This window comes from Schistocerca serialis, chromosome 10 (genome assembly GCF_023864345.2).
Source record: "Schistocerca serialis cubense isolate TAMUIC-IGC-003099 chromosome 10, iqSchSeri2.2, whole genome shotgun sequence".
NCBI lineage: Eukaryota > Metazoa > Arthropoda > Insecta > Orthoptera > Acrididae > Schistocerca > Schistocerca serialis.
In genome coordinates this window covers 227,998,190-228,023,659 of record NC_064647.1, presented here as the reverse complement: position 1 = coordinate 228,023,659, position 25,470 = coordinate 227,998,190, and positions in this window count along the sequence as shown.

Here is a 25,470-nt window from a genome sequence, read left to right as displayed (position 1 = left end):
ATTATGAATGCAATAGCCGAAGTTAAGAACAACCCTGTAAAACTGAACCGAGCAACAAAATCTGTTCATACACGTGCAGCTGAATGCTAAAAACTCGTTTTGAGCATTTATTGTCAATGTATTGTAAAAAGTGTGTGTACGCTATACAACTTCCTTAACACTGAGCTTCGTTTTGTTCCGGTTTAACATGAATTCACGTGTGCTATGGTGTTAATAAAAGCAGATTATCTGATATATTCACACAGTTTCAATAAACGTTACTACCATCATTTTTCCCAAATTAAATTCTCTACAGCTTGTGTTGAAAACTTGGTGCAATTGTCTAGAATTTAAAAAAAAAGGTGGGCCAAGTAGCTAATAAATTAAAATTTTTACGGAAATACTTCTTTGCTTCTCTAGATGTTCTGGAAAACTACTGCAGATACACTTCTGGGACATGTTTTATTAGATTCACCAAATCAATAACAACAAAATAAATGGAAATCGTACTTTTCTTTAACTTCGTACAATTTTGCGACGGCTTCATATTAACAAAGTTGCTATATTTGAGGGAAAATCTTTTATTAGGCGTAACTGCGTAACTAAACCTTTGGGGAACAATGTTTATATGTACTTTTTTTCAGTTTTACTTGTAGAATAACGTATTAATATATTTGCATATCTTCGTGAATCACCCTGTGTAGTACAGGAAAGCAGAGAAGTGTTAACATGAAGCGTGATGAAAGATACTTTTGTTTCAGTATATTGACAGTTAAATATAACCAATGTTACTATCTTTCTTGCTTCAAGTAGCTACCACTGATTTTGCGTAAACCACTTCTTATAATCATAATTTATGGAAAGTAAAACTTCCAACATTCAGTGCAATATTGTTGTGGTTTATTAAAGTAAGACAGCAGAAACACGTAACTTTGTAATTGTACTTGCTTAAATTGCGTTTGTTTGAATTCATTTACCAAAAGTTTCGAGGTTATAGTTTTTTCGGTCTAATGACATGAACTAACTTCATTTTTGCTTTGCGACGTTCATAAAGTACGTTTGAAAATGAAGTCATTTAAAATCTTGTTAGTTTAATTCCGGTACAAGAAGGTATAATTACATTTATTAAGATGTAAATTAATTATCAGTTCTAAGTTGAAAGAACAGGACTTGTTCCAAAGTTTGTCACTTGAGGATTGCCCACCGGTATTAGCAAGTAGAATTACTGGTTTTCCTGAGAACCTTCTCAAGTTGAGATGGTACTGAACATCGAAGGACAGACCGACGCCAGCTGCAACCGAGTATAGAAATAATTCGGTGGTGAAAGTTAAAAGTTTGTGCCGGACCGCGACTCGAACCCAGATCTCCCGCTTAGCGGGATGGCTGCCCTAGGCGCCTCGGCCATCCGGACACGATTCCTGTGCGACCGAAATTCTCAACTCATTCCACGTTAGTAGCGCCCATCGTGCACTCGCTTACTCGCTCGCAGTGAGATCAGTATTCCAGCAAGAATATCGGACCCTGTTGTGCACCCACACTAAAAGTTATCAAGGCAGTCATGCCTGTAGGTATACTACACTACTGGCCATTAAAATTGCTACACCAACAAGAAATACTGATGATAAACGGGTATTCATTGGACAAATATATTATACTAGAACTGACATGTGATTACATTTTCACGCAATTTGCGTGAATAGATCCTGAGAAATCAATACCCAGAACAACACCTATGGCGTTAATAACGGCCTTGATAGGCCTGGGCATTGAGTCAAACTGGATGGCGTGTACAGGTACAGCTGCGCATGCAACTTCAACACGATACCACAGTTCATCAAGAGTAGTGACTGGCTTATTGTGACGATCCAGTTGCTAGGCCACCATTGACCAGACGTTTTCAATTGGTGAGAGATCTGGAGAATGTGCTGACCAGGGTATCAGTCGAACAATTTCTGTATCCAGAAAGGCCCGTACAGGACCTGCAACTGCGGTCGTGCATTATACTGCTGAAATGTAGGGTTTCGAATTGATCGAATGAAGGGTAGAGCCACGGGTCGTAACACCTGAAATGTAACGTCCACTGTTCAAAGTGCCGTCAATGCGAACAAGAGGTGACCGAGACGTGTAACCAGTGGCACCCCATACGATCACGCCGGGTGATACGGCAGTATGGCGATGACGAATACACGCCTCCTAGGTGCGTTCACCGCGATGTCGCCAAACACGGATGCGACCATCATGATGCTGTAAACAGAACCTGGATTCGTACGAAAAAATGACGTTTTGCCATTCGTGCACCCAGGTTCGTCGTTGAGTACACCATTTCAGGCGCTCCTGTCTGTGATGCGGCGTCAAGGGTAACCGCAGACATGGTCTCCGAGGTGATAGTCCATGCTGCTGCAAACGACGTCGAACTGTTCGTGCAGATGCTTGTTGTTTTGCAAACGTCCCCATCTGTTGCTTCAGGGATCGAGACGTGGCTGCACGATCCGTTACAGCCATGCGGATAAGAAGCCTGCCATCACCACTGCTGGTGATTCAAGGCCGTTGGGATCTACACTCCTGGAAATTGAAATAAGAACACCGTGAATTCATTGTCCCAGGAAGGGGAAACTTTATTGACACATTCCTGGGGTCAGATACATCACATGATCACACTGACAGAACCACAGGCACATAGACACAGGCAACAGAGCATGCACAATGTCGGCACTAGTACAGTGTATATCCACCTTTCGCAGCAATGCAGGCTGCTATTCTCCCATGGAGACGATCGTAGAGATGCTGGATGTAGTCCTGTGAAACGGCTTGCCATGCCATTTCCACCTGGCGCCTCAGTTGGACCAGCGTTCGTGCTGGACGTGCAGACCGCGTGAGACGACGCTTCATTCAGTCCCAAACATGCTCAATGGGGGACAGATCTGGAGATCTTGCTGGCCAGGGTAGTTGACTTACACCTTCTAGAGCACGTTGGGTGGCACGGAATACATGTGGACGTGCATTGTCCTGTTGGAACAGCAAGTTCCCTTGCCGGTCTAGGAATGGTAGAACGATGGGTTCGACGACGGTTTGGATGTACCGTGCACTATTCAGTGTCCCCTCGACGATCACCAGTCGTGTACGGCCAGTGTAGGAGATCGCTCCCCACAGCATGATGTCGGGTGTTGGCCCTGTGTGCCTCGGTCGTATGCAGTCCTGATTGTGGCGCTCACCTGCACGGCGCCAAACACGCATACGACCATCATTGGCACCAAGGCAGAAGCGACTCTCATCGCTGAAGACGACACGTCTCCATTCGTCCCTCCATTCACGCCTGTCGCGACACCACTGGAGGCGGGCTGCACGATGTTGGGGCGTGAGCGGAAGACGGCCTAACGGTGTGCGGGACCGTAGCCCAGCTTCATGGAGACGGTTGCGAATGGTCCTTGCCGATACCCCAGGAGCAACAGTGTCCCTAATTTGCTGGGAAGTGGCGGTGCGGTCCCCTACGGCACTGCGTAGGATCCTACGGTCTTGGCGTGCATCCGTGCGTTGCTGCGGTCCGGTCCCAGGTCGACGGGCACGTGCACCTTCCGCCGACCACTGGCGACAACATCGATGTACTGTAGAGACCTCACGCCCCACGTGTTGAGCAATTCGGCGGTACGTCCACCCGGCCTCCCGCATGCCCACTATACGCCCTCGCTCAAAGTCCGTCAACTGCACATACGGTTCACGTCCACGCTGTCGCGGCATGCTACCAGTGTTAAAGACTGCGATGGAGCTCCGTATGCCACGGCAAACTGGCTGACACTGACGGCGGCGGTGCACAAATGCTGCGCAGCTAGCGCCATTCGACGGCCAACACCGCGGTTCCTGGTGTGTCCGCTGTGCTGTGCGTGTGATCATTGCTTGTACAGCCCTCTCGCAGTGTCCGGAGCAAGTATGGTGGGTCTGACACACCGGTGTCAATGTGTTCTTTTTTCCATTTCCAGGAGTGTAGCACGGCGTTCCGTATTACGCTCCTGAACCCATCGATTCCATATTCTGCTAACAGTCATTGAATCTCGACCAATGCGAGCAGCAGTGTTGCGATACGATAAACCGCAATAGCGATAGGCTACAGTCCGAAAGTCGGAAACGTGATGGTACGCATTCTCCTCCTTAGACGTGACATCACAACGTTTCACCAGGCAACGCCGGTCAACTGCTGTTTGTGCACGAGAATCGGTTGGAAACTTTCCTCATGTCAGCACGTTGTAGGTGTCGCCACCGGCGCCAACCTTCTGTGAATGCTCTGAAAAGCTGATCACTTGTATATAACAGCATGTTCTTCCTGTCGGTTAAATTTCGCGTCTGTAGCACGTCATCTTCGTGGTGTAGCAATTTTAATGAACAGTAGTGTATATGCAGGGTGACAATTACTGAACTATATGAAAAACAACGTGAATTAGTTACAAACTACTGCGCGCACACACTTTATTCAACACGTAGATACCTCTACAGACATGTTCGATATGACTGCCGTCGTTGGCGATGATGTGGCGCAGGCGAAAAGCGAAATTCTGCATTCTGCATCACCCACTGAAGTGTCGGAACATCGATGGTGTCGGTGACTTCCTGAATGGCTGTTTTCTGCTCGGCAATGGTTTTGGAGTTATTGCTGTACACATTGTCTTTAATACAACCCCACTTTTAGGAGTCGCATGTGTTCGGACCCGGAGATCTGGAGAATATAGCGGCCAATCGAGGCCCACGCCAGTGGCCTCTGGGAACGCCAGAGCCAGAATGCGGTCCCCAAAGTGCTCCTCCAGGACATCAAACACTCTCCTTCTTCGATGGAGTCGAGCTCCGTCTTGAATGAACCACATTTCATCGAAATCAGGGTCATTTAGGATAATGGGGATGAAATCTTCTTCCAAAACCTTCACGTACCTTTCGGTAGTCACCGTGTCACCAAGGAACGTCGCAGCGATTATTCCGTGACTGGACACTGCACACTGCACAGTCAGCCGTTCAGGGTGAAGAGACTTCCCGATCTCGAAACACGGATTCTCAGTCCACCAGATGCGCCGGTTTTGCTTATTGACGAACCCATGCGAATGAAAATGGGCTTCATTGCTAAACCAAACCATGCTGATTCCCATCATACCCCTCGGCTGACCGTGCAGTTTGAATGTCCTAACGCAAACCAATAAGTCAAGAACAGTCTTAATCGCATTTATTATTGTTGTAATACCGCCAACCGGCTTCAACCCGACGTAGGGGTCATCTTCTCGGCGTTTACATCATTGGTCGACTGCTGGTGCTATAGTTTCCTGCCGTTATGTAGAAAGGAGTGACACCACCAGTAGTCAAACTGTGGTGTCACCGCCAGACACCACACTTGCTAGGTGGTAGCCTTTAAATCGGCCGCGGTCCGTTAGTATACGTCGGACCCGCGTGTCGCCACTATCGGTGATTGCAGACCGAGCGCCGCCACACGGCAGGTCTAGTCTAGAGTCTTCCTAGCGCACGCCCCAGTTGTACAGCCGACTTTGCTAGCGATGGTTCACTGACAAAATACGCTCTCATTTGCCGAGACGATAGTTAGCATAGCCTTCAGCTACGTCATTTGCTACGACCTAGCAAGCCGCCATTATCAATTGCTATTTATCTTGTGATGCATGTACCGTCAGACCGATGTTCACCAATTATGGATTAAAGTTAAGTATTCCAACAGATACGTACTATTTTTGCTAGTCTCATATCCCTGACCTGTTCCAGACCTCACGCCATCCTGCGTGAGCTTAAACGCGTGCCTTTCGGCTACCCGTCACTGTGGATTGGCTGTCTTGCCAGTCCACAACACAAACAATGGTGTAATCGCCCAGAAGATGCCCCTACGTCGGGTTGAAACCGGTTGGCGGTATTATATGAATAATAAATGCGATTAAGACCTTGAATTATTGATTAATCATACTGATCGCTGCTTCTCTCCACAGCCATGTTGTCCAAAAATCTGACGCAAACCGTTCAGAAGTTATGACAATTTTATTTCATACACACTCATGCTCGTACAGGGTGTTTCAAAAATGACCGGTATATTTGAAACGGCAATAAAAACTAAACGAGCAGCGATAGAAATACACCGTTTGTTGCAATATGCTTGGGACAACAGTACATTTTCAGGCGGACAAACTTTCGAAATTACAGTAGTTACAATTTTCAACAACAGATGGCGCTGCGGTCTGGGAAACTCTATAGTACGATATTTCCCACATATCCACCATGCGTAGCAATAAGATGGCGTAGTCTCTGAATGAAATTACCCGAAACCTTTGATAACGTGTCTGGCGGAATGGCTTCACATGCAGATGAGATGTACTGCTTCAGCTGTTCAATTGTTTCTGGATTCTGGCGGTACACCTGGTCTTTCAAGTGTCCCCACAGAAAGAAGTCACAGGGGTTCATGTGTGGCGAATAGGGAGGCCACGCCGCCTCCTGTATGTTTCGGATAGCCCAAAGCAATCACACGATCATCGAAATATTCATTCAGGAAATTAAAGACGTCGGCCGTGCGATGTGGCCGGGCACCATCTTGCATAAACCACGAGGTGTTCGCAGTGTCGTCTAAGGCAGTTTGTACCGCCACAAATTCACGAAGAATGTCCAGATAGCGTGATGCAGTAATCGTTTCGGATCTGAAAAATGGGCCAATGATTCCTTTGGAAGAAATGGCGGCCCAGACCAGTACTTTTTGAGGATGCAGGGACGATGGGACTGCAACATGGGGCTTTTCGGTTCCCCATATGCGCCACTTCTGTTTATTGACGAAGCCGTCCAGGTAAAAATAAGCTTCGTCAGTAAACCAAATGCTGCCCACATGCATATCGCCGTCATCAATCCTGTGCGCTATATCGTTAGCGAATGTCTCTCGTGCAGCAATGGTAGCGGCGCTGAGGCGTTGCCGCGTTTGAATTTTGTATGGATAGAGGTGTAAACTCTCGCGCATGAGACGATACGTGGACGTTGGCGTCATTTGAACCGCAGCTGCAACACGGCGAACGGAAACCCGAGGCCGCTGTTGGATCACGTGCTGCACTAGCTGCGCGTTGCCCTCTGTGGTTGCCGTACGCGGTCGCCCTACCTTTCCAGCACGTTCATCCGTCACATTCCCAGTCCGTTGAAATTTTTCAAACAGATCCTTTATTGTATCGCTTTTCGGTCCGTTGGTTGCATTAAACCTTCGTCTTGTTGCAACAACACTGTGTTCTAGGCGGTGGAATTCCAACACCAGAAAAATCCTCTGTTCTAAGGAATAAACCATGTTGTCTACAGCACACTTGCACGTTGTGAACAGCACACGCTTACAGCAGAAAGACGACGTACAGAATGGCGCACCCACAGACTGCGTTGTCTTCTATATCTTTCACATCGCTTGCAGCGCCATCTGTTGTTGAAAATTGTAACTACTGTAATTTCGAAAGTTTGTCCGCCTGAAAATGTACTGTTGTCCCAAGCATATTGCAACAAACGGTGTATTTCTATCGCTGCTCGTTTAGTTTTTATTGCCGTTTCAAATATACCGGTCATTTTTGAAACACCCTGTAAATTAAGGATAATGCTGATACATGGTGGAACAACGCTCTGGTGGGCGGTTTGCGGGTTTAAATCATCTCGGGGTATGACCATGTGGTGCATTTGACCTGCGGTCGTCGCACGGTGGCGTTGGCAGCAATCCACATGTGCAGAGGTGTGCTTGTGCATGTCAGAGTACGGTGCAGCGAGTAAGTGTGCAGACGTTTTCAGACGCGCTAATGCTCACTGTGTGTTGAAGACGGCTCGAACAACACATACTGATGACGTTATGACGGGCAGAATACTGGCGCGACTGGAGGCTGGTCAAACACAGCAGGCCCTCCGTGTGCCACAAAGTGTGATCTCACGATTATGGCAACGATTCCAGTAGACAGGAAACCTGTCCAGGCGCTACAGTACGGGACGTCCACAATATACAACCCCACAAGAAGACCAATATCTCACCATCAGTGCCTGCAGACAGCCACGGAGCACTGCAGGTAGCCTTGCTCGGGTCCTTACCGCAGCCACTGGAACAGTTGTCTCCATACACATAGTCTACAGACAACTGAACAGACACGGTTTTTTCGCCTGGAGACCTGCAAGATGCATTCCACTGACCCCTGGTCACAGGAGAGCCTGTAAAACCTCGTGTCAAGAACACAGTACATGGTCATTGGAACAGTGGTCCCAGTTTATGTTCACAGACGAGTCCAGGTACAGTCTGAACAGTGGTTCTCATCTGGCGTGATCGAGGGACCAGATACCAACCCCTTAAGGTCCTTGAAGGGACCTATATTGAGGTCGTGGTTTGATGGCGTGAGGTGACATTATGATTGGTGCACGTACACCCCTGCATGTCTTTGACAGAGGAACTGTAAAAGGTCAGGTGTATCGGGACGTCATTTTGCACCAGCATGTCCGCCTTTTCAGGGGTGCAGTGGGTCCCACCTTCCTCCTGATGGATGATAGCGCACGGCCCCACCGAGTTGCCATCGTGGAGGAGTACCTTAAAACAGGCGAATGGAGCGGCCTGCCTGTTCTCCAGACCTAAACCCTATCGATCACGTCTGGGATGCTCTCGGTCAACGTGTCGCTGCACGTCTTCAGACTCCTAGGACACTTCAGGAGCTCGGGCAGGCACTGGTGCAAGAATGGAAGGCTATACCCCAGCAGCAGTTCGACCACCTGATCCAGAGTGTGCCAACCCGTTGTGCGGCCTGTGTACGCGTGCATTGTGATCATATCCCAATTGATGTCGGGGTACATGCGCAGGAAACAGTGGCGTTTTGCAGCACATGTGTTTCGTGACGGTTGTCTCAACTTATCACCAATACCGTGTCGTGTGTGTTCACTACGTGTCTGTGCTATTAGCGCCAGGCACCACATTCTGCAATTATCATTAATTTATGAGCATGAGTGTAGTACAACAATTGTCAACCTGTATATGTGTGCTGCCTCTACTGTGAAACATGTTCGACGGAACAGACACCACAACTATACAGGCTGTTTTCCAGTTCATGTTACACACTGGTAGACGTCGTAAAGAAGACTTTGTAGATCAAGTTTTATATAGTAGCCCATGTCTGGGAACGTCATCCAACGTTGCTGCAGAGCGTAAAAGTTATACAGGCGCCGGCGCCTGTAAACTTATGTATGTTGTTGTGGTGGTCTTCAGTCGTGAGACTGGTTTGATGCAGCTCTCCATGCTACTCTATCCTGTGCAAGCTTCTTCATCTCCCAGTACCTTCTGCAACGTACATCCTTCTGAATCTGTTTAGTGTATTCATCTCTTGGTCTCCCTCTATGATTTTTACCCTCCACGCTGCCCTCCAATGCTAAATTGGTGATCCCTTGATGTCTCAGAATATGTCCTACCAACCGATCCCTTCTTCTAGTCAAGTTGTGCCACGAACTTCTCTTCTCCCCTATCCTATTCAATACCTCCTCATTAGTTATATGATCTACCCATCTAATCTTCAGCATTCTTCTGTAGCACATAACTTCGAAAGCTTCTATTCTCTTCTTGTCCAAACTAGTTATTGTCCATGTTTTACTTCCATACATGGCTACACTCCATACATATACATTCAGAAACGACTTCCTGACACTTAAATCAATACTCGATGTTAACAAAGTTCTCTTCTTCAGAAACGCTTACCTTGCCATTGCCAGTCTACATTTTATATCCTCTCTACTTCGACCATCATCAGTTATTTTGCTCCCCAAATAGCAAAACACCTTTACTACTTTAAGTGTCTCATTTCCTAATCTAATTCCCTCAGCATCACCCTACTTAATTCGACTACATTGCATTATCCTCGTTTTGCTTTTGTTGATGTTCATCTTATACCCTCCTTTCAAGACACTGTCCATTCCGTTCAACTGATCTTCCAAGTCCTTTGCTGTCTCTGACAAAATTACCTCATCGGCGAACCTCATTGTTTTTATTGCTTCTCCATGGATTTTAATATCTACTCCGATTTTTTTTTTGTTTCCTTCACTGCTTGCTCAATATACAGATTGAATAACATCGGGGAGAGGCTACAACCCTGTCTCACTCTCTTCCCATCCACTGCTTCCCGGCCCGCATCTCGTGGTCGTGCGGTAGCGTTCTCGCTTCCCACGCCCGGGTTCCCGGATTCGATTCCCGGCGGGGTCAGGGATTTTCTCTGCCTCGTCATGGCTGGGTGTTGTGTGCTGTCCTTAGGTTAGTTAGGTTTAAGTAGTTCTGATGACCGTAGCAGTTAAGTCCCACAGTGCTCAGAGCCATTTGAACCACTGCTTCCCTTTTATGTCCCTCGACTCTTATAACTGCCATGTGGTTTCTGTACAAATTGTAAATAGCCTTTCGCTCCCCGTATTTTAGCCCTGCCACCTTTATAATTTGAAAGAGAGTATTCCAGCCGACATTGTCAAAAGCTTTCTCTAAGTGTACAAATGCTAGAAACGTAGGTTTGCCTTTCCTTAATCGATCTTCTAAGATAAGTCGTAGGGTCAGTATTGCCTCACGTGTTCCAACATTTCTACGGAATCCAAACTGATCTTCCCCGAGGTCGGCTTCTACCAGTTTTTCCATTCGTCTGCAAAGAATTCGCGTTAGTATTTTGGAGCTGTGACTTATTAAAATGATAGTTCGGTAGTTTTCACATCTGTCAACGCCTGCTTTCTTTGGGATCGGAATTATTATATTCTTCTTGAAGTCTGAGGGTATTTTGCCTGTCTCATACATCTTGCTCACCAGATGGTAGAGTTTTGTCGGGACTGGCTCTCCCAAGACTATCAGTAGTTCTAATGGAATGTTGTCTACTTCCGAGGCCTTGTTTCGACTCAGGTCTTTTAGTGCTCTGTCAAACTCTTCACTTAGTATCGTATATCCCATTTCATCTTCATCTACATCCTCTTCCATTTCCATAATATTGTCCTGAAGTACATTGCCCTTGTATTGGTCCTCTATATACTCCTCCCACCTTTCTGCTTTCCTTTCTTTCCTTAGAACTGGGTTGCCATCTGAGATCTTGATATTCATACAAGTGGTTCTCTTCTCTCCAAAGGTCTCTTTAATTTTCCTGTAGGCAGTATCTATCTTACCCCTAGTGAGATAACCCTCTACATCCTTTCATTTGTCCTCTAGGCAATCCTACTTAGCCATTTTGGACTTCCTGTCGATCTCGTTTTTGAGACGTTTGTATTCCTTTTTGCTTGCTTCATTTATTGCATTTTATATTTTCTCCTTTGATCAATTAAATTCAATATTTCTTCTGTTACCCAAGGATTTCTACTAGCCCTCGTCCTTTTACCTAATAGGTCCTCTGCTGCCTTCACTACTTCATCTCTCAAAGCTACCCAATCTTCTTCTGCTGTATTTCTTTCCCCCAATCCTGTCAATTGATCCCTTATGCTCTCCCTGTACAACCTCTGGTTCTTTCAGTTTATCCAGGTCCCATCTCCTTAAATTCCCACCTTTTTGCAGTTTCTTCAGTTTTAATCTACAGTTCATAACCAATAGATTGTGATCACAGTCCACATCTGCCCCTGGAAATGTCTTACAATTTAAAACTTGTTTCCTAAATGTCTGTCTTACCATTATGTAATCTATCTGAAACCTGTATATATATATACAGAGTGATTAAGTGATAATGTTACAAACCTTCTGAGATGTTGGAAAAGGATCAATGTATCAATCTGAGGTAAGGATGCCTGTGTTGGGAACGAACAAGTCGAAAACTATAAGCGAAAACCGCTGTGATACCTCTTACAGTCGAATATACACTGATGAGTCAGGACATTATGACCGCCTACCTAGCAGCCATTATACCCACTTTTGACAAGAATAACAGCGGCGACGCGTCGTGGCATGACGCCTCGGTAGGTCGCTCGGGGGAGTTGGCACCACATCTCAACACGCAAGCCACCTAATTCCCGTAAATACCGGGGAGGGGGCAATGAGCTCTGGCGCCACGTTCAGTCACAGCGCAAATGTGTTCAATCGGGTTCAAATATGGAGAAATGGGGCCAGCACATCAGTTGGAACTCGGCACTGTGTGCCCCAAACCACACCATTACACTGCTGGCCTTGAGAGATGGGCCATTATCTTGTTGAAAAATTCCACTGCCATCAGGAACATGATCGTCATGGAAGGTCTGCAACCGGTGTACGATACTCTTTGGCCGTCATGGCGGCTTGTTCGAACTTCACTGAAGCCAAGAATGCCTATGTGAATGTTCCTCAGAACTGAATGGAGCTGCCTCCAGTTTGTGCCTGTCCCGCAATACTGGTTTCACGGAGCTCTTCCCCTGGAAGACGACGGAATGGCGCCCTCCCATAGGCATGATGAAGGTATCGGCATTCATCAGACCATGCAAAGATCCGTCACTGCTCCAACGTCCAGTGCCGATTGTCACGTGCCCATCTCAGCAGTAGTTGCCGATGTCGTAGTGTTAGCATGGGCTCATGCACGAGTCGTCGGCTGAGGAGGCCCATCCTTAGGAGTATTCGGAGCATTATGTGTTAAGACACACTTGTACTGCGGCCAGCACTGAATTCTGACGTTAGTTCCGCCACAGTTCGCTGTCTGTCTGTCCTGTTTTACCTGTTTGCCCAATCTACGATGTCCAACATATGTAATGAGGAGTGGCCGCCAAACCCACGACGTCCGGACGTGGTTTCCCCTTGGTTTCACCACGTGGTTGAAGACACTCACCATAGCACTCCTCGACCGCCCGACAAGTCGTGCAGTTTCCGAAATGCTCCTGCCGAGCCTCCGGGACGTCACAATCTGCCCTCGGTCAAACTCAGATACGTACACTACTGGTCGTTATAATCCCTACACCAAGAAGAAATGCAGATGATAAACGGGTATTCTTTGGACAAATATATTATACTAGAACTGACACGTGAGTACATTTTCACGCAGTTTGGGTGCACAGATCCTGAGAAATCAGTACCCAGAACAACCACCTCCGGCCGTAATAACGGTCTTGATACGCCTGGGCATTAACAGAACTTGGATGGCGTGTACAGGTAAAGTTGCCCATGCAGCTGACTGGCGTGTTGTGACGAGCCAGTTGCTCGGCCACCATTGACCAGACATTTTCAGTTGGCGAGAGATCTGGAGAATATGCTGGCCAGGGCAGCAGTCGAACAATTTCTGTATCCACAAAGGCCAGTACAGGACCTGCAACATGCGGTCGTGCATTATCCTGCTGAAATGTAGGGTTTCGCAGGCATCGAATGAAGCGTAGAGCCACGGGTCGTCACACATCTGAAATGTAACGTCCACTGTTCGAAGTGCCGTCAGTGCGAACAAGAGGTGACCGACACGTGTAACCAATGGTACTCCATACCATCACGCTGGGTGATACGCCAGTATGGCGATGACGAATAGACGCTTCTAATGTGCGTTCACCGCGATGGCGCCAAACACGGATGCGACCATCATGATGCTGTAAACAGAACCTGGATTTATCCGAAAAAATGACGTTTTGCCATTCGTGCACCCAGGTTCGTCGTCGAGTACACCATCGAAGGCACTCCTGTCTGTGATGCAGCGTCAAGGGTAACCGCAGTCATGGCCTCCGAGCTGATAGTCCATGCTGCTGCGCACGTCATCGAACTGTTCGTGCAGATGGTTGTTGTCTTGCAAACGTCCGCATCTGTTGAATGAAGGATCGAGACGTGGCTGCACGATCCGTTACAGCCGTGCAGATAAGATGCCTGTCATCTCGACTGCTACTGATACAAGGCCGTTGGGATCCAGCACGGCGTTCCGTATTACCCTCCTGAATCCACCGATTCGTTATTCTGCTAACAGTCATTGAATCTCGACCAACGCGAGCTGCAATGCCGCGATACGATAAACCGCAATCGCGATAGGCTACAATCCGACCTTTATCAAAGTCACAAACGTGATGGTACGCATTTCTCCTCCTTACACGAGGCAACACAACAACGTTTCACCAGGCAACGCCGGTCAACTGCTGTTTGTGTATGAGAAATCGGTTGGAAACTTTCCTCATGTCAGCACGTTGTAGGTGTCGCCACCGGCGCCAAGCTGGTGTGAATGCTCTGAAAAGCTAATCATTTGCGTATCACAGCATCTTCTTCCTGTGGGTCAAATTTCGCGTCTGTAGCACGTCATCTTCCTGGTGTAGCAATTTTAATGGCCAGTAGTGTAGATCGCGCGCCTTCCCCTACTCACCGACAGCACGACCACTGCTACTGCACGCACCGTCCCTGTGTCTGGCTAGCAGTCATTCGCCGCCAGATGAGGCTGGTATCGCCGAGATGAGTTTACATCGATAGTTGGTCGGTGGTCACAACTTTCTGGCTGATCACTACATCTACCATTACTATTGTTGGTAAGATTATAGGGTATGCAATTTTCAGAGGTGGTTGTACAAAGTATGGACTAGAACAAGAAAAACATTAATAAACATGGTCCCTAAAATGTGTACCTTAATAGCTGCACAATGTGATCAAATGTTTCCGGACACCTGGCTGAAAATGACTTACAATATTGTGGCTCCCCTCATTGTTAATGCTTGAATTCAATATGGTGTTGGTCCACCCTTAGCCCTGATGACAGCTTCCACTCCCGCAGGCATACGTTCAATCAGGTGCTGGAAGGTGGGGAATGGCAGCCCATTCTTCACGGAGTGCAGCACTGAGGAGAGGTATCGATGTCGGTCGGTGTGGCCTGGCACGACGTTCGGCGTTCCAAAACATCCCAAAGGTATTCTATCGGATCCATGTCAGGACTCTCTGCAGGCCAGTCCATTGCAGGGATGTTATTGTCGTGTAACCACTCCGCCACAGGCCGTGCACTATGAACAGGTGCTCGATCGTGTTGAAAGATGCAATCGCCATCCCCGAGTTGCTCTTCAAGAGTGGGAAGCAAGAAGGTGCTTAACGCTTCAATGTAGGCCTGTTCTGTGACAGTGCCACGGTAAACAACAAGGGGAGCAAGCCCCATACATGAAAAACGCGACCACACCATAACACCACCGCCTCCGAACTTTACTGTTGGCACTACACACGATGGCAGATGACGTTCACCAGGCATTCGCCACACCCACACCCTGCCATCGGATCGCGACTTTGGTCTACCGTGATTAGTCACTCCACACAACGTTTTTACACTGTTCAATCGTCTAATATTTACGCTCCTTACACCAAGTGAAGCGTCGTTTGTCATTTTCCGGCGTGATGTCTGGCTTATGAGCAGCCACTCGACCATGAAATTCAAGTTTTCTCACCTCCCGCCTAACTGTCATAGTACTTGCAGCGGATCCTGCTGTAGTTTGGAATTCGTGTGTGATGGTCTGGATAGACGTCTGCCTATTACACATTACGACCCTCTTCAACTGTCGGTGGTTTCTGTCAGTCAGCAGAAGAGATCGGCCTGTAAGCTTTTCTGCCGTACGTGTCCCTTCAAGTTTCCACTTCACTATAACATCGGAAACAGTGGACCTAGGGATGTTTAGGAGTGTGGAAATCTTGTATGACACAAGTGACACCCAATCACCTGACCACGTTCGAAATCCGTGAGTTCCGTGGAGCGCCCCAGTCTGCTCTCTTACTATGTCTAATGACTACTGAGGTCGCTGATGTGGAGTACCTGGCAGTAGGTGGCAGCACAATGAACCTAAATGAAAAAAAAAACGCATCCTGTTGGAGGTGTCCGGATACTTTTGATCACATAGGATATGAGCAATAGTTCTATAGAGGAGGTGTGTTTCACCGTGGCGAAGATGAACAAGTAGTCATACCTCCTCATGTATGCATTTTAGAGCCCATGTTTGTTGCACGTCGCTTCCTTGTTTTCGTCGTAACTACCACCGCTGAAAGTTGCCTACCCTACAATCTTAGCAAAAACAGTACCAATACATGGATTCCACATTTAGAGGAGCTGGCGCTATAAGTTTGATGCTCTGTAGTGTGTTTGGATGACATTTCCGAACATACGTTCCTATGTAAAACTTGATCTACTAAGTCCCCTCTACAACCTCTACAGGGTGTTACAAAAAGGTACGGCCAAACTTTCAGGAAACATTCCTCACACACAAATAAAGAAAAGATGTTATGTGGACATGTGTCCGGAAACGGTTAATTTCCATGTTAGAGCTCATTTTTGCTTCGTCAGTATGTACTGTACTTCCTCGATTCACCGCCAGTTGGCCCAATTGCAGGATACGTTTGTATCGAGACAGATTTCCAGAACGAAGGTGTCCCGACAGGAAGAAGTTCGAAGCAATTGATCAGCGTCTTAGGGAGGACGGAACATTCCAGCCTATGACTCGTGACTGGGGAAGACCTAGAACGACGAGGACACCTGCAATGGACGAGGCATTTCTTCGTGCAGTTGACGATAACCCTAATGTCAGCGTCAGAGAAGTTGCTGCTGTACAAGGTAACGTTGACCACGTCACTGTATGGAGAGTGCTACGGGAGAACCAGTTGTTTCCGTACCATGTACAGCGTGTGCAGGCACTATCAGCAGCAGATTGGCCTCCACGGGTACACTTCTGCGAATGGTTCATCCGACAATGTGTCAATCCTCATTTCAATGCAAATGTTCTCTTTACGGATGAGGCTGCATTCCAACGTGATCAAATTGTAAATTTTCACAATCAACGTGTGTGGGCTGACGAGAATCCGCACGCAATTGTGCAATCACGTCATCAACACAGATTTTCTGTGAACGTTTGGCAGGCATTGTTGGTGATGTCTTGATTGGGCCCCATGTTCTTCCACCTACGCTCAATGGAGCACGTTATCATTATTTCATACAGGATACTCTACCTGTGCTGCTAGAACATGTGCCTTTACAAGTACGACACAACATGTGGTTCATGCACGATGGAGCTCCTGCACATTTCAGTCGAAGTCTTCATACGTTTCTCAGCAACAGATTCGGTGACCGATGGATTGGTAGAGGCGGACCAATTCCATGGCCTCCACGCTCTCCTGACCTCAACCCTCTTGACTTTCATTTATGGAGGCATTTGAAAGCTCTTGTCTACGCAACCCCTGTACCAAATGTAGAGACTCTTCGTGCTCGTATTGTGGACGGCTGTGATGCAATACGCCGTTCTCCAGGGCTGCATCAGCGCATCAGGGATTCCATGCGACGGAGGGTGGATGCATGTATCCTCGCTAACGGAGGACATTTTGAACATTTCCTGTAACAAAGTGTTTGAAGTCACGCTGGTACATTCTGTTGCTGTGTGTTTCCATTCCATGATTAATGTGATTTGAAGAGAAGTAATAAAATGAGCTCTAACATGGAAAGTAAGCGTTTCCGGACACGTGTCCATATAACATATTTTCTTTCTCTGTGTGTGAGGAATGTTTCCTGAAAGTTTGGCCGTACCTTTTTGTAACACCCTGTATAAGAGAGTAACATGAATTGTGAAACACACTGTATAAAGTATGAGTTAGTATTGGTTCCTAGAGCAATGGTGAATGCTGTCATTGCATCTTAGTGTTAAACTTTAATTATCAGAATGATTATCAAATGATTACAGGTCATAGCGAAGGTTTCTTGTTTCTGTATACGAGGTCCCGTAGTCAGTAAACACTACGGAGCAAGTACAATAGCCTAAGTAACTTTAAAAGAGGTACAAACGTGGTTATCATTAGTAGGGAAGTTCAGTTTACTCTAAAATAGTGTACAAAGTGTTAATATTATTGTTTGTAGTAGCGATTCTGAAGTTATACGTTACGTTAGGGAGCCAACGTTCTAACAGGGTCACGCGTGTTAACATGAATGACCAGATACTGGTAATAAAATGTTAGCGAAGCAGCTTAAAGCACTTAAAGGCATGTCTTCCAGTCCAGCTAGCGTACCAGTAAGATATCTTTCAGAGTGTGACTATAGAGACACCCCATACTTACTAATCATGTACAACCCCTCTCTCGACGAATGGTCCGCACCAAAAGACTCTAAATGTTGCACACAGGTCACACCAACACTCAGGTAGGGAAATAGGAGCAATCCGCTGAATTACAGACCGGTACCAGTAATGTCAATCTGCAGTAGGATTTTCGAACATATACTGTGTTCAAACATTACGAACTGACACGCCGTACGAATTTAGAAACCATCGTTCATGTGAAACATGACTAGCTGTTAATTCACATGAAGCAGTAAGTGCTGTCCACAGGGAATCTCAAACTGATTCCATGTTTCTAGATTTCCGGAAGGCTTTTGACGCCGTTTCTCGCAAGAGCCTTCCAATCAAAATGCGTGCCAATGGAGTATCGCTTCAGTTGCACGATTCGATTCGTGACTTCCTTTCAGAAAGGAGACAGTACGCAGTAATCGACGGAAAGTTGTCGAGTAAAAAATTGTATCTGGCGTTCCCCAACGAAGTATTCCGCTGGTCGTACTCTACATAAACGATTTAGGAGATAATCGGAGCTGCCCTCTTAGGTTTGTTCGCAGATGCTGTGGTTTACCATCTAGTACAGCAATTGAAAAACGACTTACGACGTCTGTACGATGTGAAAAGTGGCAATTGTCTCTGAATAAAGAAAAGTGTGAGATCATCCACATGGTTACAAAAAGAAATCCGTAAAATTTCGGTTGCACGATAAATTACACAAATTTAAAGATTGTCAGTTCCACTAAATACCTGTTGTTGTTGTTGTGGTCTTCAGTCCTGAGACTGGTTTGATGCAGCTCTCCATGCTACTCTATCCTGTGCAAGCTTCTTCATCTCCCAGTACCTACTGCAACCTACATCCTTCTGAATCTGCTTAGTGTATTCATCTCTTGGTCTCCCCCTATGATTTTTATCCTCCACGCTGCCCTCAAATACTAAATTGGTGATCCCTTGATGCCTCAGAACATGTCCTACCAACCGATCCCTTCTTCTGGTCAAGTTGTGCCACAAACTTCTCTTCTCCCTAATCCTATTCAATACTTCCTCATTAGTTATGTGATCTACCCATCTAATCTTCAGCATTCTTCTGTAGCACCACATTTCAAAAGTTTCTATTCTCTTCTTGTCCAAACTATTTACCGTCCATGTTTCACTTCCATACATGGCTACACTCCATACAAATACTTTCAGAAATAACTTCCTGACACTTAAATCTATACTCGATGTTAACAAATTTCTCTTCTTCAGAAACGCTTTCCTTGCCATTGCCAGTCTACATTTTATATCCTCTCTACTTCGTCCATCATCAGTTATTTTGCTCCCCAAATAGCAAAACTCCTTTACTACTTTAAGTGCCTCATTTCCTAATCTAATTCCCTCACCATCACCCGACTTAACTCGACTACATTCCATTATCCTCGTTTTGCTTTTGTTGATGTTCATCTTATATCCTCCCTTCAAGACACCATCCATTCCGTTCAACTGCTCTTCCAAGTCCTTTGCTGTCTCTGACAGAATTACAATGTCATCGGCGAACCTCAAAGTTTTTATTTCTTCTCCATGGATTTTAATACCTACTCCAAATTTTTCTTTTGTTTCCTTTACTGCTTGCTCAATATAGAGATTGAATAACATCGGGGAGAGGCTACAACCCTGTCTTACTCCCTTCCCAACCACTGCTTCCCTTTCATGTCCCTCAACTCTTATAACTGCCATCTGGTTTCTGTACAAGTTGTAAATAGCCTTTCGCTCCCTGTATTTTACCCCTGCCACCTTTAGAATTTGAAAGAGAGTATTCCAGTCAACATTGTCAAAAGCTTTCTCTAAGTCTACAAATGCTAGAAACGTAGGTTTGCCTTTCCTTAATCTTTCTTCTAAGATAAGTCGTAAGGTCAGTATTGCCTCACGTGTTCCAGTATTTGTACGGAATCCAAACTGATGTTCCCCGAGGTCAGCTTCTACTAGTTTTTCCATTCGTCTGTAAAGAATTCGTGTTAGTACTTTGCAGCTGTGGCTTATTAAACTGATTGTTCGGTAATTTTCACATCTGTCAACACCTGCTTTCTTTGGGATTGGAATTATTATATTCTTCTTGAAGTCTGAGGGTATTTCGCCTGTTTCATACATCTTGCTCACCAGATGGTAGAGTTTTGTCAGGACTGGCTCTCTCAAGGCCGTCAGTAGTTCCAATGGAATGTTGTCTACTCCGGGGGCCTTGTTTCGACTCAGGTCCTTCAGTGCTCTGTCAAACTCTTCACGCAGTATCGTATCTCCCATTTCATCTTCATCTACATCCTCTTCCATTTCCATAATATTGTCCTCAAGTGCATCGCCCTTGTATAGACCCTCTATATACTCCTTCCACCTTTCTGCTTTCCGTTCTTTGCTTAGAACTGGGTTTCCATCTGAGCTCTTGATGTTCATACATGTGGTTCTCTTATCCCCAAAGGTCTCTTTAATTTTCCTGTAGGCAGTATCTATCTTACCCCTAGTGAGATAAGCCTCTACATCCTTACATTTGTCCTCTAGCCATCCCTGCTTAGCCATTTTGCACTTCCTGTCGATCTCATTTTTGAGACGTTTGTATTCCTTTTTGCCTGCTTCATTTACTGCATTTTTATATTTTCTCCTTTCATCAATTAAATTCAATATTTCTCCTGTTACCCAAGGATTTCTACTAACCCTCTTCTTTTTACCTACTTGATCGTCTGCTGCCTTCACTACTTCATCCCTCAGAGCTACCCATTCTTCTTCTACTGTATTTCTTTCCCCCATTCCTTTCAATTGTTCCCTTATGCTCTCCCTGAAACTCTGTACAACCTCTGGTTCTTTTAGTTTATCCAGGTCCCATCTCCTTAAATTCCCACCTTTTTGCAGTTTCTTCAGTTTTAATCTACAGGTCATAACCAATAGATTGTGGTCAGAGTCCACATCTGCCCCTGGAAATGTCTTACAATTTAAAACCTGGTTCCTAAATCTCTGTCTTACCATTATATAATCTATCTGATACCTTTTAGTATCTCCAGGGTTCTTCCATGTATACAACCTTCTATCATGATTCTTAAACCAAGTGTTAGCTATGATTAAGTTGTGCTCTGTGCAAAATTCTATCAGGCGGCTTCCTCTTTCATTTCTTAGCCCCAATCCATATTCACCTACTACGTTTCCTTCTCTCCCTTTTCCTACACTCGAATTCCAGTCACCCATGACTATTAAATTTTCGTCTCCCTTCACTATCTGAATAATTTCTTTTATTTCATCATACATTTCTTCAATTTCTTCGTCATCTGCAGAGCTAGTTGGCATATAAACTTGTACTACTGTAGTAGATGTGGGCTTCGTATCTATCTTGGCCAAAATAATGCGTTCACTATGCTGTTTGTAGTAGCTTACCCGAATTCCTATTTTCCTATTCATTATTAAACCTACTCCTGCATTACCCCTATTTGACTTTGTGTTTATAACCCTGTAGTCACCTGACCAGAAGTCTTGTTCCTCCTGCCACCGAACTTCACTAATTCCCACAATATCTAACTTTAACCTATCCATTTCCCTTTTTAAATTTTCTAACCTACCTGCCCGATTAAGGGATCTGACATTCCACGCTCCGATCCGTAGAACGCCAGTTTTCTTTCTCCTGATAACGACATCCTCTTGAGTAGTCCCCGCCCGGAGATCCGAATGGGGGACTATTTTAACTCCGGAATATTTTACCCAAGAGGACGCCATCATCATTTAATCATACAGTAAAGCTGCATGCCCTCGGGAAAAATTACGGCCGTAGTTTCCCCTTGCTTTCAGCCGTTCGCAGTACCAGCACAGCAAGGCCGTTTTGGTTATTGTTACAAGGCCAGATCAGTCAATCATCCAGACTGTTGCCCTTGCAACTACTGAAAAGGCTGCTGCCCCTCTTCAGGAACCACACGTTTGTCTGGCCTCTCAACAGATACCCCTCCGTTGTGGTTGTACCTACGGTACGGCTATCTGTATCGCTGAGGCACGCAAGCCTCCCCACCAACGGCAAGGTCCATGGTTCATGGGGGGGGGGGGGGGGGGGGGGAAATACCTAGGAATTACAATTACGAACAACTTTCATTGGGACGATCATATAGATTATGTTGTGGGGAAGGCAAACCAAAAACTACATTTTATTAGAAGATGCAACAGGCTTACACCAATCTTGTTCGTCCTCTGCTAGGGGATTGCTGTGTTGTGCTGTCCTTACCAGATAAGACTGACGGAAGACGTCGAAAAAGTTCAGAAGAGAGTAGCTTGTTTTGCATTATAGCTAAGTAGAGAAGGGCGTGTCACGGTTATGATACGAGAAGTGGGTTGGCAACAATTAAAACAATGGAGTCTTTCCTTGCTGCGAGATCTTTTCACGAAATTTCAATCACAGACTTCCTTTTCTGAATGTGAAAATATTTTATTGTCGTCGACCTGCATAGGGAGACATAATCATCAGAATAAAGTAAGATAAATCAAAGCTCGTACAGAAACATTTAAGCGTTCACTTTCCTCGTGCGCTGTTAGTGAATGGAACGGTAGAGGAACAGTGTGAAATGAGAACTGGCGAGCAGTCATGTAGATGTAGATAAAAGACGATAGGAGAACAGTATAATTACGGATATAGAAGAGGGTGTAGCGTCCTTACAGCGTAACACACCGAATGAATCGCAATTACATTATTACTGTGTAGAGAGCCACTGAAAACCGGGGACAGTAGCATAGAACACGCAACACATACATTCACGCGGAACTGTCTGCAAATAATGTTGATGGTGTTGGGACAGCAACCAGCCACAAATTTACTTACAATTCCTTTATTCAAAGGGTGCCGTTACCGGTTTCGAATCGTTGTGATTCATCTTCAGACGGTTTACACGCTTTCCTTATCATATGTGGTGTTTTTTTACAGATTAATTGTCCTAAAATATAAATAATAAATAATTATAAGCACGCCACACACAGATGGTTGCGTTAAGATTTTCGTTGCATGTGACTTACGTGAAATGTCGGTTTGGAGTGTTTGTTTTCATAACATTCGTCCAACAGATGTGAATACATTCCCACTGTATTCTTATTGTTGCACACGCAAATTTTTCTCACTGAACACTTTAGATTTGTCACTGCGAAGATTTCTACCACGCACCACATGTTTAGATATATACAAATGGTTCACATGGCTCTGAGCACTATGGGACTTAACTTCTTAGGTCATCAGTCCCGTAGAACTTAGAACAACTTAAGCCTAACTAACCTAAGGACACCACACACATCCATGCCCGAGGCAGGATTCGAACCTGCGACCGTAGCGGTGGCGTGGTTCCAAGGTGTAGCGCGTAGAACCGCTCGGCCACCCCGGCCGGCTTGGATATATACAAAGAGCTTACAACATATGAGTATCAAAGATGCTATGATATGTCGTAAAATTTGAAGATGTCCTATGTTTTGAAAGGATCATATTTTCACTTGCGCAACTGAAATGCATTTTACACTAGTACAGAGACATTGATTTTTTGAGTTGATACTGTTACATGAATTATAAAGTTGTTCCTTTTTTTCCTTTATAGGTAAAATAGTACATTATTTGATTACGTTTAGTCTCATGAGAATTATAGTAACATATAAATTTGCTACTTGATCTGCAGATAGGTGTACTAATATTATTTGCTTTGGAGGCTGGAAAATAATTTTTGGAAGTTTTTCAGGGAAGGGGTGTTAGCTAACACTGTTTGTTCATTAAGGATATAGCCTGGGGTGCTGTTTTTGTGTGTATGTGTATTTCTATTTCTTCTAATATATTCATGGTGGCTCCTTTTTCTGCCAGAGGTAAAATTTTTAAGTTGTTCTCAGTGTTTCTCACTGAATGATTTTCTTCAGCAATATGGGCTGCAAATGCAGATTTGTTCAAGTTATCAAGAATTAAAGCATCAATGTGTTCTTTGTATCTAATTTCAAAACTTCTACCTGTCTGTCCAATGTAGAATTTTGGGCATGTATCGCATCTGAGTTTGTATATTCCTGATTTACGGAAGGGACTCTTGGAGGTATTTACATCATGGGTTACTTTTTGTTGCAATTTATTATTTGTGGAAAAGCTGATTGTGATATTTTTCTTTTTAAATAAGTTTGCTATTTGGTATGATAGTGGGCCTATGTATGGGAGAGTAGCACATTTAGGTGTGGGTTCTGTGGTACACTGATTTGGCTTGAAGTGACTGCTGTGAAGTGGATCTGTGGTTTTTGTCTGCATTTTGTTGTGTTTTTCTATTATTATGAGTTTATATCCATTATTATGAGCAACTGTTTTAATTATGTTGATTTCAGTTTGTTGGTCTGTGTCACTCATTGGTACTTTTTTAATTCAGCGTAGCATCCTTCTGAAATATGCCATTTTTTGTTGGCGGGGGTGGCAAGATGAGTTGTCAACACTGACATCTGTGGTGGTATGTTTTCTGTAAATACCAAATTGATGTTTATTGTTACTATTGCAAATCTTCAGGTCAAGGAAGTTCATGCTTTTATTAGTTTCATGTTCAACTGTGAATTTAATATTTTTGTGCATTTTGCTTAGATCTGCTGCTAATGTATCTAATCTGTAAAAAACACACCACATGTTATAAGGAAAGTGTGTAAACCGTCTGAAGATAAATCACAAAGATTCGAAACCGGTAACGGTACCCTTTGAATAAAGGAACTGAAAGTAAATTTGTGGCTGGTTGCTGTCCCAACACCATCAACATTTGTCTTCAAACAACAGCCACGGTCGCCAACGACGTCATCATATGACAGAATTGCATGTATGCTGATAAGACGGTAGCCGCTCACCTGTGTGCAGAAACAGCGGCTTGTCCTGCATGCAGCTGCCTCCCCAACACGTCGAAGTCCTTCAACGTGGATCTGCTGGCTGCTTAGCTGCCCACGCCTGCCAACACACAATTTAGGGTCTTACACACAGTTAGCACTATTTCGGGGTGGAATATATCAGTTACACACCAAACCTCTGCCCAGAATCGCGCTGCTGCTTCGCTCGCAGGTTCGAATCCTGCCTCGGGCATGAATCTGTGTGATGTCCTTAGGTACGTTAGGTTTAAGTAGTTCTAAGTCTAGGGGACTGATGACCTCAGATGTTAAGTCCCATTGTGCTTAGAGCCATTTGACCCATTTGAACCAAACCTCAATTCCTTAAATAATCGAACTTCCAAGTATAAAACGGCTTCAAAGGTCTGATCACATTGCAAGTGAGTTAATGTATCAAATACGAGGGCTATTCGGAAAGTAAGAAACGACAGGTCGCGAATTGGAAACCAGAGTGAAAATCAAAACTGTTTTATTTGCAACAGTTACCTACAACTTAAAGCTACTTATCTCCATAGTCGCCGATCCGACTTAGACGTTTGTCGTAGCGTTGTACCAGCTTTCCAATACCCTCGTTATAGAAGGCAGCCGACAATGCTTCCAGCCAATTCTCTACTCTGGCCAACAGCTCGTTGTCTGTGCCAAAATGTTGTCTTAACAGCCAGCGGTTCATGTGAGCAGAGATGAAACTCAGAGGGAGAC